Source organism: Xiphophorus hellerii, chromosome 20 (genome assembly GCF_003331165.1).
Source record: "Xiphophorus hellerii strain 12219 chromosome 20, Xiphophorus_hellerii-4.1, whole genome shotgun sequence".
Lineage (NCBI taxonomy): Eukaryota > Metazoa > Chordata > Actinopteri > Cyprinodontiformes > Poeciliidae > Xiphophorus > Xiphophorus hellerii.
Genome location: NC_045691.1, coordinates 3,081,192 through 3,096,512, shown reverse-complemented (window position 1 = coordinate 3,096,512; position 15,321 = coordinate 3,081,192). Strand labels below are relative to the sequence as shown.

Sequence of the window (15,321 nt, the reverse complement as noted above, 5' to 3'; positions counted from 1 at the left end):
TGCTTCACATGGAGTGACGTAGCCAATCAAAATCCGTGACGTTACGAAACTTTCGGTAATCCAACAGATTGACTCCGCCCCTCAGCAACAACAACAAAAAAAATAAAATACTCCGCCATGTTGGTGGGGGAAGGCAGCTTGGATTCTGCTTGTTTCTTTTAGCAGTCATACGTCAACGCAGCCGCCATATTGAAGAGGATATCTTTATTTGAGTTGTGAAAGCACTTTTTTAACGATATGGGCCGCACAAGAACTAATCCAGCTCAGAACCAAGTGCTTTCTGGACCAGCAAAATAGGTAAAGAAGCAGCATTTAGTTTCTCTGCTCCTCAGATGGGCAAAAAAATGTTCAGAACCCAATGGTTCCTTTAAATCAGGACTGACAACGTGTTGGTTTACTGCAGCTTCTGATAAAAAATTTGAATAAAAAACTCTTTGGCTGCTTAAATCATGAGTATTAAAACTAGATTTAAATTCAAAATTAAACATTCACCAAAAGTTAGGTTCAGATTTGCCTTAAATATCTGTATATGTACCACAGATTTTTATTCTGTGGTTTTGCGTTTATAATGAATCATGTAAAACAAACAGTGTTGCCATGTGTATGAATAAACTACTTTGTTTACCAGAAAACCAGACTGATAAAGTTTTAAAAGTAGTTTCCACTGTTTATGGATATTGTAATGATGTATGTGAAATAACACAGTATTTATATTTTTACCTATTTAGAAAGTGTCATAATAATAAAGTAACTAGTCCAGAATCTCTTGTTTGAGAAAATGTAATGCCGTAGAGCCACTCACACATCTGGAGTTTGGTAACACAGGAAGCAGTTTATGTTCCTTTAGCATTGAAACATCTATTTTTTTTTAAAGTGGAGCTGCTTTCTTTCTCTGTATTTTTCTGTCTCAGTCAGTATCTGTTTTTATGACAGTTAATAACAATACAAACCTTTAAAACAACCAACCCCACAGGTTATCTTATCTAACTCAGGGTGTTACGGACCACTTTCACTTTCCTCCAAACAGAAAAAACTACATGAATGATAAGAGAACGCAGGTTGAATTTCTCTGAGTAAATCAGTCATGAAGGTGCCATTAAAGGGTTTTCTGTCTGTTCCAGGGAAAGCTGAAGCAACCGACGGGTTTTTCTCTCCGCTGCTTCATGGAAACTCAGGGTGACGACATCTTCTTCCTCCTTTCTACTCTTTCACTTTCTCACCACTAGAGTGCAATTTATTTCATTTTCCTGTCTGCATCCTTTTCTTTTATGATGAGTGGTCTCTGTTTTCACTTTCATAAATCATATTAGTTACCTAAAAAAAAACAGTTTCTCTATCAAGACCAAACTGGAACTTTGTTGTTCTGAGGTAAATAGATTTTATGAACAATTACTAAATCAAAACAAAATTTAGACATTAATTATGTATAACCAACAAATGTGGAAATCCAACTTTCCAACATATTTTTATTAAATTTTTTTATTTTATTTTTTTTGGTGGAAAGATTAGCATTTTCCTCTGAGGCTGAGTTAACCCATTCAGTTAATCAGATTATTATTGTAAAGTAAATTTATTTGAGGAACTGAAACACTTTACATAGATTAATTACACACAGATGCCTTTATTTGAATTATGATGATTTTCTACATAATTTAAAATTGAAATAATACATCAAACCAATAAAGAAACTCTTTTTAAAACCAGAAATGTGGGTTTAATGAAATTACCTGCTTAAAGGTTATTTTCAAAAACTAATCTGACTCATTGGGGTATATATTCTAATTTGCAGTAAATATGTTCTTTTTCAGAGAAAATAGAAATTATTTGACAAAATCAGCTTTAAAACCTGCTGCTGTTTTATTTAGTCCAGTTTTTCCACATTAAAGCCAACATACCAAACATTTTATTATATATTTTTCTCTCACATCCTTATTATCATCCTATTCATCAGTTGCTGCTTTAGCATTTATTTTTGTTCCATCTACTGTAATTAAATAATATTTTCACCATCTAAAATATATTTTAAGTATATTTGAACTATTCAGTAATCATAACAAATGGCTCATATGCAGACTATTCATAGATATTTTCTGTATCCTTTAAAATACAGCAGAATGTTAATGTGTGAATTCTGCATGGCTTAGATTTGCTTATTTATAGAAACTTTTAGAGGTTTTTGGTATTTTATTCTTTCATCACTGAGTTTTCGCTGCTAAATGCCAATTAAACCCTAAAACTGGATCCACAAATTCACACATGAAGAGGATTCTGGATCCAAACCTTGCCTGGAGGCTTTTTGTGTGGAGTTTCCACGTTTTCCTGAGTGCATGTTTCCTCCCACAGTCTGAAGGCGTAGGCCGACTCGCCCCCAGGTGTGAGTCCATCATGGGACGGACCGGCAGCAGCGGCCTGAAAGATGCAGCAAAGCTCAGGAAGTGAATGGAAGAAAGAAAGGAGAGCCTCAGTCTCAGGGGACAGCCTGTAATAATAACTGCTTATCTTCAGAAAATGATTGGAATCAGTGTTTCTATTATTTTTGACAGCTGGGACACAAGGTGGGGATTTTCCTGTTTGCTGTTTCATTTCATCCATGATGAGAAGGAAACGAGTTCAGATAAGAAGATTACGAAGCGGGGAAAACCCAACGGCCGTACCTGCGCGTGCTCCGAGCTGTTTGCCTATGAAAACTCCTCATGAGCAGACTAATATTAGCAGCATGAAGGGAAAGTGTCACAGAGCTGCTGGAAACCCCTAAGCAGTTAAAGTGACTGTAGGCGTGCTGTTTGCTTTGGAAGGAGGGAAGTTTCATTCCCTGCCAAACCTGCTGGCCTTATCAGCTCAGATCAGGCACTTAAACCTGCTGCGGATGTTGCTTACGTACGGCCTCGCTCATAGAAAGTACTCCTTTTCCCAGTTTCAATGTTTCACTGTCAGAAAATAATGAAAGATGATCAGATATTAAAGGAAATACAAGATATGAAAGCAGAAAAGTGAGATTTTTAGACTACTGAACAGAAATGAAGCCCAAGTAGAGAAGCAGGAAACACTAACATTATGTTGATGATTCAGCAGTTTGTCATTTTTCTCTGTAATCTTTTTCTTTTCAGTCTCTAAGTTTTTATTCAATCTGCCCGTACCGGTGTCAGGACACCTGATCTCATGTTGTTTTATCCTGGTTAAATGAAACTTTAATGGAAAACCTGAGTAAAGTTGCCCCCCCCCCCCCACACAGTTTACTAAATTAAACAAATTTGGTGTAAATAATTGTTAATATTGTTTGAGTTTGTTCATGTGGACAGGGGAGTGTGGATCTCTGGTCACCTATGAAAACATTTTTTTATTTTTTTAATAAAAGTCTTAATTGTAATTTCACACATTTTGTGTTGCACAAATGTGGCACAGTTGATTGAAATTATATTTTATTTGATTTTATAAATGAATTGGCTGGTTGACCTTTGACGACCCCTGGAAACAGTCATTGATATCTTTAAAATGACAGCAGCCCAAATGAAAATTTTTGACCCAAATTCCGTTTAGTTTTAAGGAGGTGAGGGTGGGAGCCGACTGATAAAGATTCAGGAGGTTTTTCAGCAGCTCAGTTTATTATTAACCTTTGGATTGAACTTCTAAGTGGAACTCGACTGGTTGTTGCTCCTTTCAGAGAGACGATCAGATTCACCTTCAGACCAAACTAGCAGCTTCCTCTCAGTGAGTCCAGCTGCAGGAGAGAAAAGTGGAAACCTCCAACTCTGCTGCTTCAAGCTGCTCACACTGGAGGTGAGTTGGACCAAGAACACTCAGAGTCACTTTGAGGGAAGTTAGTAGAGGAGGGAGGGAGCCGTGACTGACTGGATCTTCTGTGTTTTCAGCTTCACTCAGAGACAAAATGGCTTCCAGATCAGAGGAGGATCTCTGCTGTCCGGTCTGTCAGGACGTCTTTATGGATCCGGTTGTTCTGTCATGTAGCCACAGCTTCTGTAAGGAATGTCTGAAGAACTGGTGGAAAGAGAACCTGAAGCAACACTGTCTGGTTTGTAAGAAAAGGTCTCCCTACTCTCTCCCAACTGACCTGCTGTCATCTACAGAAATACAATGCTCTGTCAAAAACAACCAATCAGAGCCAGGAGGAGGGGCTTATTGCTGTCAATCACTCTTCTGTATGCGCTGCTCACAACCTTCCCTTTTCTCTTTGCTGCACAGGCTGCCATGAATGCTCAGGCTAGTTAGCATGGCCACCAATCATGACAGACAAACAGTTTTAGCACATTAGCATTGCATACTTGAGGTTGATTGACAGAGCTAAGACCCTCCTCCTGGCTCTGATTGGTTGTTTTGCATTTCTTCAGATGGCAGCAGGTGCACAGAAAGGAGGAGGAGCAGCTCAATCTTTTCACCGTTTCTCATTTACACTGTCAGGACATGGTGACAGTTTAAACAAATGTGTAAAAAACATATTTCTGTTAAAGTTACATGCTGTAGTTTAACCGTTTGTGGATAAATAAGACTGTTTAGTCTCTTATTTATCATATTTAGTTGCAACCTTTGGATGAATCTGCATGTTTCCTCTCGTTGCTGCGACCAAAATCCAACAGAATAAACCCGAAAAGAGCAAATCAGGAAAATCTCATAAAGATAAATATGACTCTGACCGAACAGAAAAATAAAACAAACGTTTTTATTGAACATCTGAAGCTGCTTTCAGCTCATCTTTAATCCAGATTTTAAATGATGTGGAGAAACTTTTGTTTACATATCAGAGACATTAATGGATGTAGTCAGAACTGACAGAGTTCCCCTCAGAGTTCCCCTTTCAGCTAAAGTCCCTGGTTGATGGTTTATGTTAATATCTGGTCATCTGCTTTTCTTCTACTATAATATTTAGAGGGGATTTCTGCCCTAATATTTGCATGAGTCTTAATCATCTGATGTTTATTGTGGTTTTACATGCAGAGACGTAAAAAAAAAACTGATGTGAAAGAGAGAAAAGGTCTCCAGTATTTACATTTAAGATGACATTTAGGAAAAGTTTCATGATGTCAGGGAAAGCAGAAGTGAAAAACAAACCGAGAAGCTTCGCAGCAGAGTGTGGAGGAAGTCAGGCGCTGATGGGCAGCATAAAGTCACCAACATGGTTGAAATGTTGTGTCAAAAAGCAGCAACTGGACCCACCGCAGTCATACGGAGCGTTACGCACGCTGGCAGCCTGAACTCTGAAAGGAGAAATTATTTAAGAAATTAGGAACCAAATAAACAATGGCTGATGGATGATGAAGCATTTCAGCCTGAGGTGTGTCTGTTCATAACATCCATGTTTTATTAAAACTCCCCATAAAACCAGGACTCCTCTCTGCCTCAGGAAGCAGAAACCTTAAAACATATGAAAGAAGATCAAGAGTAAAAATAATCTAACTTTTTGGTTTAAACTCAGTTTGACCAGAAACTCTTTTAAAGCTCTGAATCAACAGTTTACATTTTAAATCAGTGAAATTCTACTTGACCAAACCTCAGAGTCCAGCAAACATTTAAGATGAAGAATAACTGATTCTGTGTTTTCTCAGTTCTTACAGCTCAGATACATTAATAACTATAAAACAAATAAACTGAAAATAAAACAAAATGGCAAAGCATCTGTTGTCCTGAGGCCGATGTGGACAGCAACAGCAGCGAGAATAAATACGATGCAGGAATGTTTATTCATAAATACTGTGCATTCTGTGCATATATGTGTGTTATTACTAATATAAATATAATATTATAGATGAATCACCAGCTCAGGGGTAAGTCCCTCAGTACAAAGAAAAACATCACAGTAATGAGAAGGTTTTCTTATCCATCTTCTAATAAACTAAACTAATAAATCTGCTGAAATCAAACCTGAAAGCGTCTGAATTCACATCTACATGAAAAAGATGTTTCAAACCCAGAATGGGAGGAGAAACGTGATTTATTAAACAACCTGACCTGATTGTTTACTCTGGTTCTTATTTTATGTAATCTAAAGTTTTCTTTGGCGCCCCCTGCTGTTCAGATCAACACCTGAACATTCATTGACTGAACTTCTGGAGATCATTTTCATCTTTCATCCAGGTCTATTACTGGTTATTTTTATTCCCAACAAGCGTTTAAATAAAAATTTGATGCATTTTTGTGTTTTTCTCTAACAATTGAAAGAGCCAAAACTTGATTTTTATATTAAATGTTCACCAGATGGAAGTTTGATCCTGAAAGAAAGACTTCTTCAAAGAAAATGCTGCCATCTGCTGGTCACTGAGCGGAACAGACCTCAGCTGAGAGTTTAAGATGGAAGTAACATATCCAGGGATGAAAACATTCCCTGGAAAACTTCTACTAATTTAAACTTCCAGCGCATTCCGCCGCTTTTTCTTCATTATTTTTTCATCAATATTTCAGCTCATCGTTCTCCAGCTGTGATTAAAACCTGTGGACTGAACTTGAAGCCTCCTGACATCAGCGATAACACAAACCCATTTCCAAACCTGTGATGGAGGCAGAGCTGCAGATTTAATCAACATCCGCTGCTGCAGAGGAACTTCAGTTTATGTCAGTTTAAATAATGATGTTTGAATTTTGGCCTTAATGTTTGGTCACTTAGTTTAGTTTATCTGCTGAAAGCTGCAAACGTTTCAGGTTTCTGATCTCCTCTACCATCATACCCAAAGTGACGAGCAGGTGGCAGGATTGATCCACAAACTGTTTGCTGATGACGTTTCATCTCAAAACTTTAACTTTCTGAACCAATCAGATGTAAAGCTACATTTTAAGGAATATTTAGTTTCTTTTTCTTGTAACAAACTGAAATATTTCCCTCAAAGTTTTGGAGGATATTTACAATCCAGTCAAATTATAATACTGTTAATATGTTATCATTCTGGAACAAACTGCAAACTTCTTGATTTTTTATTTTTGTGTTTTTTTATTTTGTAAATCACTTTGAACTGCCTTGGTGTTGAAATGTGCCATACAAATAAACTTAACTGATTGATAATTGATCTGAACAGGTGATCTGTATCCTGAACAAGCATGTGGCAACAGTGGAGAGGAACCACTGTTTCCAGTGGAGCCAACGAGACTGAAGGTTAAAGTAAATTCACTTTCCTCAGTGAAATAAGAGAAAATCTTACAAAACTCCTTTAAATGATCAAACGATCACAGAAAGAGGAGAAACGCACCAGAACATCTGGGTTCATCTTTTGTTCCCCACACGGTAGCGCTGTTTCTGCAGTTAATAATAAAACCCCAGAAAGACCCAGACGGTCCTGAAGTTCTGATCCCGGATCAGATCGGGTCAGCCACGACTCTCTAAACGTTTGCAGCTTCAGTTCTGCTTCGTTCAATCAGATGTGATGGCAACACCTTCAGCTTCCCTCACGCTAATGAAAAGCAGCAGCAGCGTGTCAGAAGTTATCATTTTCACACCCTGCAGCTGCAACAGTGTGGTTCTGTAGAAAACCCACTAAGGTGGCTTTGATTCAAGTTGGGTTTTCTGGGTTTTTAGGAATCCAAAACCAGCAGGGATAAAAACTGATAGGAAATAGACGTAAACAGAGTCAAAAGAAAAAAAATGACAAAAGAAATGCTTCCACCCTTCTGCCCTGTTTTCATGTGAAGGTTGAGAGGAAATGAAAACATCTCAGCCTGCCTCCTGGGACCAACTGAGCTGTTTTAGGGGAAACAGCCTCAGCTGCAACTGTGGAGGCAATAAAACATTCATTCAATCACATCTGACAGAGACGTTAATCAGCTCACAAATGATTGCTTTCCAGCTGCAGGAACATTTTCAGCTGGGTTTCTGCAGGTTATGATCCATTTTAACAATCATGTTGACCAGTTTTCTGATGAAATTCGGCATCTCCCCCCCCCCATGAAAAATTAAGCTATGGTTAACTGACTGAATACTGGGTTAGTTTAAGATCATGTGCAGATTTTAGTGGACTTCTTTAAATATTGTTGTTTAACTATTATTTTAAAGATCAACCAGATAAACTGGCATATTCTGCAGATTTTTAATTTAACCACAAATACATTAAAAGATGCTTTCAGGATCCCGGGTTGTTAATTTAGATTTATTTTCATTATTATTCTGCGTTCCTTAGTCTCCATCTTTTTCCAGGTCGTACTTGTTTTTGTTTAGTCAGTTAGTGATTCTACTTTATGATGTCTAATTATTTATTGTGTCCAGTTATTCCTTGTTACTGTAGTTTAATTATGTTTAGTTGTTCGTTAATGTTCAGTCCAGATCCTATTTCCCAGCATTCACTCTGCGAGTCCTTTAGCAGTTCTTCAGCTCTCTCTCCTTGCTGTTCCTCCCGTTACGTCTCATCTCTTCTCTGCTGTCTGTTTTCGGTTTTTGTTCTCCTCTGGCTCCCTGGACTCCCATGCTTTTTGTACATTTTTCTTTTTTTTTTAAATTGAATCTATAAATCTACTTACTGCCTGAGCTTCTCTGCATTTGGGTCCAACATCAACATACACCAATACAATTCTTATTTTAAGGAAGAAAATAAACATTTTACTGCCTAAAATGAAATCACTGCACAAACACAAAATCTTACTCTGTTGTTTTTGTCGGGTTTCTAGTGTGATTATCTTAGTGCATCTGAAATAAGACCAAAGGAGTTTGTTTTAATTCAATAACTTCTTAATATTGATGAAAAAGCAGTAGTTCCACTGGCAGATTATTTCACTTATAAGACGGGAAAAATGTTTTCTTATAAGTAAACCTTTGACCGAGGAACCTTTACTTGTAGTTGAGTCATTTTGACCATGAATACTTTTACTCAAGTACTGGAGTTGAGTAGTTTATCTCTGGTTGGGATTCACAAACATGTTGGTTCAAGCAACTTTTTTAAAAGCAGAAGCCCTGAGGGGAACACAGCGCCTGGTGTTGCGCTCCAGTCATTAAGTGTGCCTGACGCATGGATGCGGACGCACGCGGTCCGTCCTGCGTAACCGAAGCCTGCGGCCTGCCAGAACAGATCCATCATCATTTACGTCCTGCTGAGCGCCATTTGTCTCCGCAGGGACCCAGGCACCACCCCGCCTCCCAGAGGTCAGCGCATAAGAGGGTGCTTAGAGGCTCCGAGCCGCCAATGAAAGGGCCGCCTTGAAAAGCGGAGCGAGAGGCCGCAGGAAATGAGCGTGAAATGGACGTCACGTCCTAATCAAAGCCGGAGAAGACGAATGAGAGGCGGCTGGAAATCACCTGAGCTGAAAGAGAGATGGATGAACGGACAGATGGAGCGGTGGGTGGAGGGATGGATAGATTTACAGACGGATGGATGAGTGGGTGGAGGAATTAATAGCCGCTGCACAGCCTCCCCTCCTCCGCGCGTTTCATTAGCGGCGGCGGTTCACACACAGTCTCCTCTCTGTTGGGCCGCGGCTCCATCTGAAGCTCCACAGTTAATACCTGCAGGTTTCCAGAATAATATTGTCTCTGGCAGAGAGTGCCAGAAAATGGATCCGCGAGAAAATAAACAGCAGCAGCAGCAGGGTTGGCATGCAGGTAACTCAGGGGCCGCGTGCTGAGAGGCCCCGGGGGCAGGGTCCACAGGTGAGGCCTGAAAACCATCAGCACACGTCCAATCTGCTAGATACTGACCCAGAAGCAAGAAAAATAACCACAACCGGAACGTTTCATGCTAAAGGAGCCCGTTGCCATGACGACAAACAGCACAAAGAGTTTCCGGCTCCAACAGTCACTGCCAGTAGAGAGGAGAACTTACAAGAACCTCCAGGTCCAGTTTCTCCAGAACCAAGCAGAACCAAATCTACCAGGAGAGAAGGAGAGAGAGGGCGTGTCTCTCTGCTCCCTGGCCCCTGATTGGACAGAAACCAGGAAGTCCTCCAGTAGTGGAAGACTGAAGAAAGAGCTGTAGCGGGAATATGCTGGGAGAGAAATCCTCAAAGCTAAACTGGGATTGTGGGAAAACTGGAGGATGGATCAGAATGGTAACTGGGTTGGGTGAAGTCCAGCTTCCTGTGACCCGGTTTGACTCTGACTGATGGTTCTGATGAACAGGGCGGCTGAGACACGGAGGTCCAAACAGGATTTATCACTACTGACAACCAAGTCCATTTACTGGAGGTCTGCAGATACATTTACTCTTTATGCGAATTTCATCAAACGTATGAAAATCTAAAGTTATTTCTGTCAGTTGATCCAATTTTAAAAAATAGTTAACTTGTTACAACTAATCAAATTAAGTTTACCAAAGTAGATATAAGTTTATTAAGTTGTCGTGTTAAACAAACGTAGATGGAGATTCTTTATTTGAAATGAGAGTAAAATTATTGTTCTTGTGTATTTGTAATCGAGACATTTATCCAGAAACTTTTACTGAAAAGCCGACTTTACTGCACCAAAATCAGCTTTTAGCTAATTTATTAAGCTTAATCATTTAAATATTATTTTAAAACGGCAAACGTACAAAATCCTTTAAAAGTTTTGGATCTATGATGACCAACATCTCTTTCCTATTTTGTCTGTTTCTAGTTTTTATTTTCTTGGCCTGTGAAAACTTTTCACTCTTTACAGTTTTGGCAAAAGATTTCCACAGTCCAGATGTTGCAAACGTGTGCATTACATCCAGAGAAAGAAACAATCCATGAAAACATTCTGGGCTCTCAGTGGAAGCAGCTCATCAGAACCGAAGGTCCAAATGTTTTCATGTTTAGTGGTTTTGTTCTAAACCATCAAAGCTCCTAAACTCAGGACCTTCTTGCTTCTTGCTGGGTTCTCTCAGGGTACTCCGGCTTCCTCCCACAGTCCTAAAACAGGTAATAATGGCATAAAAATGCAAGTCCACATTTTCAAAGATCATCTGACTTTAAATCCTAACGATTTTAAATATCTTCATAAACAAACCTTTGACTTTTTGTCTCATAAAGAATAATTTTTTCCTTAACGAGGTCCAGCAGTGGATCATCTCCCCCCCCTCAGTGCATCAGGAGCCCCTCTCTCCTCTCTGAAGGTCAACATTTCAGCTGATTAGCAAACACCTGAGATCCAGGTGGAAAAGCCAGGCCTCTCTGGCTCAAAGAGGAAACTCTTCATCTCAGCTCAGCAGGAAACCCCAAACTTTAACTGAACAACCTTCAGGTTTTCCTTCCACCAACAGATATCTGGGTCCCAGAACATTTAAACAGGAGGAGCGTCGACCTGATTCACCTGCAGGATTGTTTTCACCAGAGAGGGAGGCTAGAAAAAAGTCAGTCTGTTCCACTTCCACAGGATTCAACAAGACATTTAGACTCATTCATCGACTGACCGTCAACATGAGCAGGAAGGTGTGACTGTAACGGTCAGCCCAACGCCAGGGTGGGAAGACATCAGCAATGACCTGACAACAACTGATGCTGCTCATCAACCTGGGAGGAGTCAAAGGTCATCTCAAAGCTACCTGATGTCCATCATTCTTTAGAGAGGAAAACATTTCATCAGCTGGAGGGAAGCCAAAGTAGCCCAACATCAGAGCAGGAAGCAGGTTAAAGGTTAAAGGTCAGGACACCAACCCAGCATGGCTGCTTGGGCGAGTTAAAGGAAAAAGCCTTGTCTCTCTACACACAAAATGGCAGCAGGACCTGGGCAACGTTCACAGCAGATAAATGCGACCCAAAGTTGACTTTTTCACCCCAAGACAAAATACAGCGATATTTATCTTTTTCTAAGACCAGGATATTATTTTATTTTCTCCGCAGCATGATACGACCTCTGCCATGTTTTACTGCAGCTACTTGCTGTTTTCTTCATCACATCATACAGTTTGATGTGATGAGCAGAGCTTCTTTTCTGCTCCTCATCCTCAACCCCCCGGACCAACGTCTCTGTGTTCTGGGTTTGTTTCAGACTGACAGCCGTCCTCCCATGTTTCCCCCTGCAGCCGGGAGACACTCTGCAGATGAAGGCGTAGTGTTTTTCCTTCAGTTTTATTTGGTTTCCTCTACAGTAATAAAAGGGTTGGTGATGGTGAACACCTAGGAATCCTGGCTAAAGGTCAGTTCCAACGTCTACAACTTTTTCCCCCATAAAGACAACAGGCACTGACGTGAATGCGGTCGGTCTGATTGCACCTTTGTTCCTCCCTCTGTTTGAAGCCTTTTCTTTCCCAGCGCCGCTCTGAGCGAGGGTCACCACCAGAGCTTCACAGTTCAGTGGCCGTGTCCGGCCGGGTCACACTTTCCATGATGCTCCTGCTCTCTGCCTGGAGTCGAATCCTCCGCCTCGTCCCGGGAAGCGCGGACTGATAACCGGACTCCGATCCCTGCTGTCTGTAAACGCCTGACTCAGTCTGTGACTCAAACCATGAAAAATGTGTTGAAAGAAGAAAAAAAACAATAAATAGAAAAAGAAATTCAACCAGTAGCCTTTCAGCCAATTGGCCGTTTGCTCTTGACTTTATGCTCTTCAGAAAGCAGCCCACTCTGCCATGAGACGTCAAGACAACCTGCGCTCACTTTAACTGCTGTAAACGCGTCAAAAAACAGTTTGTCGCCCAATGTCACCTTTATGTAGTTTATTAAAATTAAAAATGGTCATAGAAAGAAAAATCAACGAAATGGCTGCTGTCCGCATCGCCTCATATAAGTCTGAGAATGGAAATACATCTCCTCCGGTGTTTGGGCAAAATGAGTCCGACGAGTTGGTTTCTCAGCTAACTGTGTGCAATTTTTGTAAATACTGCTGTCTATGTCCCCCAGGTAGGTTTGCTACTTCCACAGACAAGTTAGCTCAACTTGAACCAGCAGATGCCATGGCTACACTGGTGAAAGAAATGTGACCATTCCTCACTTCCGACCTCGACGAGGTTAGATGACATCGTTGCAAAGGGTCAATGTAACTTTTCCACATCTTGTCTGTCTACTCCGTCTTTGCTTCTTGTTCACAAAGCGAACAGCACTAATGACAAAACGGCGCAAACGGCGGCAGCATGGTCTTCGTTTACAAGGCGGGAAATTACGATGGAGTATCAGCCCAGGATAAGAAAATAAAAAAGGTCGATAAGCAAGAAAATAGCAAGGGAATAACGTCAATATGAGGAAAAAAGTCACATTATTACCAGAATAAAGTCCTTATGATACGGGAATAATGTCAGAATATAAAATAAAAATTGTAATAATAGAATAATGTCAGAATATTGCCATCTTTGCTCTCAGCTTCGGTTCGGAACTCAGGAAAGTTCAACGCTGACCTCTGACCTGTTGGGGCGACCTCTGACCTTCTGGTGGAACATGCAGAACGCCACACTGTTAGATCATTTATTGATCATCATATGTAATCATGTGACTTGATCTGTCGTTTTCTATCTACCAGGCCGTTTCTTTGACTGTTCTGGTTATTTCCTGTCTTCGCTCTCGTCTTCTTGTTTAAAGAAATAAATGTGGTTAGCTTTATTTTTGTCCGCATGTTGAAAGTTTTTACAGCTTCTGTGGATGTAAAGGCACTTCCTGTATCTGAGGAAGGTGGGCGACGCTCAGATGTAAACAGATCATTCAGACGTCCAGCTCCAGGCCAGGAACGTCCAGCGCAGCAACTTCGGAGGAAATGTGGTTTTTCACAGAGAAACTTTGGCCTACAGAGATGACTTGTTGATATTTCTGAGTTTGGAACATCCAGCGAAGATGCCGGAGCAGATTCAAGCCAGATGACTTTTGCTCCGGAGGCTGAGACCCTCCTGGGCTGCAGCGAGCCGGGTTCTGTTCTGGATTAGATAAGTGACACGGTGACGGATCGAGCCCGGTGCCGGCTCCTTGTTGTTGAGATTCACTTTCATTCTCACTTCCAGTTTTGTCCACTTCCTCTAATGTTTTTTTATCCAGTTATTCTTCTCCCTCCTCTGCGTCTGGGCCGGTTCTGCTCTGGCACCGGATCCTGGATCACAATCACTCTGGATGACATGAATCTGAGTTTGACTAAATCTCATCCGGTTTTCTTTTTTATACCTTCTTCATCATCATCATCATAGTGTTGTATTTGATATAACATTAACAGAAATACAGAGACATCATGCCAGTTCACATTTCTCACATCTCCATGAGTTATAGGGATATTAATGCTCCACCATAGAGGTTCTGTTTGTAGGATATAATTCATGTTCCACCCTTGTTACTTTGTTTAATTAGAAAGCTAAATGTTCATTTTGGAGCTAAATATTTAGCTTGTAAATTAAATGTTTATTTGAAACTGTAGTGTTTCTAAATTAATAACATGGTGAAAATATAACTGAAAAATTAACCACCATTTTCTCCCTAAGGTTAAATAACTCAAATTACTGCTGTTAACTTTTCAGTGGGTAACTTTACAAACAGCCTTTAAAAAGTTTTATTTGTTTGAAAATATTTTCATTTGAATTTCATTTTTAGATGTTTTGGTCACCACCAGGGGGAGCTGCAGCCCCAGTACCTTTCCTTCTCTAATGGGTAAGATACTGACTACTCTTTGTGTTGGTTTGTGTTAGTTTCCCAGCTCCACAACCAGATCTTCAGCTGCACCAATCCACCGATGTGAAGTCTCCCGGCTCCTTTCAGTTTTTGTCAGATCTGCTTTGGTTGGTACTTTCAGTCCTGCTGCAGCTTCTGTTTCTTCTTTTCTTCCCACCTTGTTTTTGTTGCCTCAAATTACTTTTCACATTTGATTAGAAATTACAGTTTTAAGGCTCTCTTTACAAAATAAATCTAACCAGCATGGTTTGGATGACAAAATATTACCGCAGAGAGAAAATGTGCAAACCAGCTGAGAAAAACAAACAGAAAATCAAACCTGCGGAATTAAAGTTGAGCTTTGTGAGGACAAGTTGTTCTCTGTTGCTCCTCGTTTCTGTTTCACCAACAGCAGAAGAAGAATCAAGCACAGCAACCTGAAAGAAACCAGAGGTGTAAAACTAACATTCATGCTTTCACTACGAGGGAGAAAAAGGTGTAAAAAGTGTGTTGAAAGAGGAAAAGAGAGGAAAAGCCTGCTGTGTAACTTCACCATCAGCCCAAGCCGTGTTGTTCAGGGCAATAAAGCCAATTTTGAATCAGTGATTTAGTTTTCTGTTGCGTAATGAGCCGTAGAGCCAAACAGAGCCGCTCTGAACTCGGTCACAGTTACCTGCATGTAATCACCCTGCCAGCTGAGGCTGCGGCCAACACAAACCCGTCACCATCACTGCAGCCGGCCGCATCAGCACCGGCCCGCATCTGATCAGCGACAGCTTCGTAATATCCAATCACTTCACCTCATCCATCATCTCCACGTTCTGATGCTGAAAAACACAAGTCAAGAGAACAGAAAGACAAACAAGGCAGAACCAGAACCAG

The 15,321-nt window shown here is 40.5% G+C and overlaps 1 long non-coding RNA gene across 1 annotated transcript; it reads left to right on the top strand.

The window, feature by feature from the left end:
* The first annotated feature begins 12 nt into the window (after nt 1-12).
* LOC116710244 (uncharacterized) lies at nt 13-4,691 on the top strand. Its single transcript, XR_004337070.1, has 4 exons — nt 13-297; nt 1,122-1,176; nt 3,662-3,777; nt 3,870-4,691. It is a non-coding gene; the product is annotated as an uncharacterized LOC116710244 (long non-coding RNA).
* Nucleotides 4,692-15,321: the final 10,630 nt, after the last annotated feature.